This window comes from Microcebus murinus, chromosome 3, assembly GCF_040939455.1.
Source record: "Microcebus murinus isolate Inina chromosome 3, M.murinus_Inina_mat1.0, whole genome shotgun sequence".
NCBI lineage: Eukaryota > Metazoa > Chordata > Mammalia > Primates > Cheirogaleidae > Microcebus > Microcebus murinus.
The window spans coordinates 84,362,331-84,366,383 of NC_134106.1; the positions used below are offsets into that span (position 1 = coordinate 84,362,331).

The 4,053-nt window shown below is 35.3% G+C and overlaps 1 long non-coding RNA gene across 1 annotated transcript; it reads left to right on the forward strand.

Annotated features, from left to right (window-relative positions):
• The first annotated feature begins 770 nt into the window (after positions 1–770).
• Positions 771–3,546, forward strand: LOC142869981 (uncharacterized). The gene is made up of 3 exons (XR_012918507.1): positions 771–945; positions 2,491–2,626; positions 3,460–3,546. It is a non-coding gene; the product is annotated as an uncharacterized LOC142869981 (long non-coding RNA).
• Positions 3,547–4,053: the final 507 nt, after the last annotated feature.

A 4,053-nucleotide genomic window follows, 5' to 3' on the forward strand; every position in this document is an offset into this window, starting at 1 on the left:
ACATGGCATCCATTTTTGACATTTCCCTCAGATAGTTTAGCATCAAGAAATTATTTCTTTTTATTAGTTATACTAAAATTTGAGTTTGAAGTATTTTTTGTTCTTTTGCTTTTGTTTAATTTCCAGGAGGACAGGAGAAGTATTCTGACTTACATAGCCATCTAGTATTAATACAAGTACTCACTGACATCTCTTGACTGGTATTCTTTGTAACCAACAGCATAAGCTAGCAAGATAACTGTGTGAGATGAGACCAAGTGTTACCTCCGTTTATCATTTAATTTCTTGTGACTAGCTAACTGAGACTATTTAGTTAGCAAAAATAAGCAAACAAATAAATTGGTCTGGCAAAATTGTTATAATATACATGGTCTGTAAGTGTTTGCCCTGAATTTATTAATTTAGTTTTATAGCAGCAACAACAGCAATAACAAAACACCAGAGGCAATTGCCAAAATTACAATCTGGGGATTTTACTTTTGAATTCATGAGCATAGTCATCTTTGTACCTTTTGTTATAATTTCTTACACAAATTCACAAAAGATCACAAAAACTGATTTCGATGCCATTTATTAAAGAATGCATGAAATTTGGAAAAATGTTAGATCACATCTAGTGCAACTGCTATGTTTTAAATGTATCTCCTCCAAAATTCAGGTGCTGAAATTTAAAGGCTAATGTGATAGCATTAAGAGCTGATGCCTTTAAGAGGTAATTAGGCCATGAAGTCTCCTCCTTCATAAATTGGGAAAGGAAGGCTCTTGTAAAGAAAGCTTCATGCAGTATTCAGCCCTCTTGCCCTTCTGCCTTCTGCCATGTGAGGATACAGTGTTTCTCCCCTCAGGGAGCAACCACAGCATGTCATCTTGAAAGCAGAGAGCAGCCGTCACCAGACAACTTAAATTGCCAGTGCCTTGATCTTGGACTTCTCAGCCTCCAGAACTGTAAGAAAATAAATTCCTGTTCTTTTTCTGTTTTTGTGCAATGACTCAGAATTTCTGTTCTTTATAAATTATCCAGTCTGTGGTATTCTGTTACAGCAACACAAACAGACTAAGACAGCAACTAAATATACCTCTGTTATTTTTGCTAATTTTTTAAAAAGTTGTGCAACTTGGCTAAAATATTGGCAAAGTCCTTTGGAGGTATTATATTCAAATCCTGTTTGTATGAGTTTATTGTGTGTGGGCTCTGGGAGTGTCACTTATTCAGTAGAATGGTGTTTTCCTGTTCAGAGAGTTGGGTTTTGGGTTCTATGGTAGGATGATGATAAAAATTTATGGAATTAAATGAAGTCCTAGGGGTTGTTTTTCAACTTTTGGCCAAACCCAAATTGCCAAAGCATGACTAGCATCCTCATCTCCTCTTTGGAAGTTCACAAGCCCCTCCCACACGTATTTTCATAGAGAATAGAAATCTGTCCTCCATAATAGCATACTTGTGGGCAAGCTTTATGGTATTTGGAAGAGGATTTTTAGAAATTCTTGGCAGACTAAAATCAAAGAGACAAACCTTTTGGGTAAATTTTTATTCCATTTCTTCTTAGAATAAGCAAGTTTCATAATTTCTGCCCAGGAATGTAGGTAATGTCAACTCTCTGGAGCCCAGACTCTTCTTTTTCAAATGAGGGGAAAATGAATTGCTTTTTAATGTCTCTGAAATTGTTACCTGAAAAGTGGGCACTCAAAGGTCTCAGAACACGAGGGTTTTGAGGAATACCTTTTGAAAGTCATTGGGTAGGATGACTACCTAAGTCCCATTTACTTGTGCTAATTTTTCCTTTTGAACACCTACTTAGGGATGACCAATATAGGGGCCTAACATAATCTGATTTGAGAGGTTCCTGGAGAGATATTATTATCTGCTCTCAAATAACCCTACTATATGTAATTACATGATTTTAATGCTATTCATTTAGGTAACTTAAAACAATGTCAGTTGTTGCTATTAAAATTATAATTACTCCTAGAGGGATTATACCTTAAACTTCTATTACTAGAGACTTCTATTATCTCTTAGTACTTTAGACTGAAATTATTGGCATATGATCCTGCAAAACTATAGTGGTTCAGAGATGGTGTCCTACAAATATGGGGGTGGAGAGGAGTAGGGAGTCAGAACGCTCCCATTTAATGTCAATGAAAAATTTTGCCAAAACTAGTTCAATTTTTTTCCTTACCTGGCATTAGGCTTACCTCTAGCTAGTACTACATGACAAATGTAAAAGGCAGCCCTTCCTCTGGTCACTGTACAACCACCTGCCAGAAAATTTGTTGGAATAATTTTGCAAACCTATAAAAACCATGAAAAGAATGTGCAGTGCATCCCTTGCACAAACATGAGGGGTGGTCCTGCCTGATACAGAGTGTGCATTCCACAGTCAGTCGCTCTTATCTTCCTCTTTCCATGCAGACTAGAGTTCATATAATCTGATAAGGGGGAGATGTTGTTTTCTAATATAATGCATTAATAGAAACTTTTGTGTACAGTAAGTCCAACAGATCAGGAGACGGTTGCCATTGAAAAGACAGATTATCACTCACAGTTCCCAAGAGGAAAGGACATGCCATACCACCAGGGCACTGCGTACAGGGCAGCACTAGGGGTGGTCAGCAGGTGTATAAGGTAAGAGTCCAATTAAATTTTTCTCTATTTGGATACCCAATTTATCCATAATTATGTGAAAATATTTTGTGTTCTACAGTAGAATTGCTCTGCAGAAATATCTTTGTTATAAATCAAGTATCAATATAAAATCATGGACCCTCTATTCCATCCCCTTGGTTTATTCCATTGGGATACCAGACTATTCTTGCACGAATACCATACTGTCTTGGTTATAGAAACTTTTTAATATGTCTTGATATTAGATAGTGTATGTCCTCCAAGTTGGCTCTTCTTTTCCAACATTGTATTGGGTATTCTTGGCCCTTTATGTTACCTGCAAACTTTAGAATTAACTTTTCAATTCCTTAAAACAATACAAAAAAAAGCAAAACAAAATCACTACTCAGATTTTGGGTGAGATTAGACAAAATCTATACATCAACATGGGGAGAACTGAAATCTTAAATAAGTTTTCCTATTCATGAATATGATATATCTTTCCATTGATTTAGATATTTTTAAATTTATATCAATGATATTTTACATTTCTTATGTGCTTTGAGAGACAATCCTCCACGAATTTCTCTGATTTCTGTATGTCTTATAAGGAGAGGCCCTGTTTACTTTTGTTCTGGACTGTCTTTAAAGGATATTTATATAGTGAAGATCCTTGGAAGACATGGTTAGTGTACTCTGGAGTGAAGGGCAAGTTTTTTTGTACTGTCCAGTATGATAAAGATAACATTTCCCTCTGAGGTAAAGGTCAGGAAGGCTTACTAGCCATTATAAAATATTTGAGTTCCCTAAACTTGGGGTTCCTCTCCTGTAATGCAACTTACTTCATGTTGCAGGCATCACCTGGGACTCTAGTGTTGCCCTGTTGGAAGTGTTACTCGGGAAACCAACACAAATGCTGATACCCTGGCCACTGCGTTGCTGTGAGTATTGACTTTGTGTCTGTCCCAGGTATTGATCTTGTGTCTTCTGCCAGGATCCATGAAACTATGGCTAACCAGTTTGTTAGTTATGTAAATTCTTAGAAACTTTGACACTCCTACAATTCCCGTTACTTCTTATTAGTACAGTAAAAATACTGTACATCTTTTATTAGATTTACTCCTAGGTATTTGATATTTTTGATGTTATTGTAAATGTTACAACTTTAAAATTTTCATTCTCTAATTGTTAATTTAGAAGAAATGCAATTGATTTTTGTTTATTGTCTTGTATTCATGGACTTTGCTCAATACATTCATTTATTTGAATAGATTTTTTCTATGGATTTTAAAAAATTTTCTATGTATACAATCATGTCATGTTGAACAATGACCATTTTGTTTCTTTCAAATCTTTATATATTTTATTTTCATGCATTATTGAACTCCTCAGAATTTTCAGTACAATATTAGATAGATTTGGTGATAGCTAGAATATTTGTCTCAAAG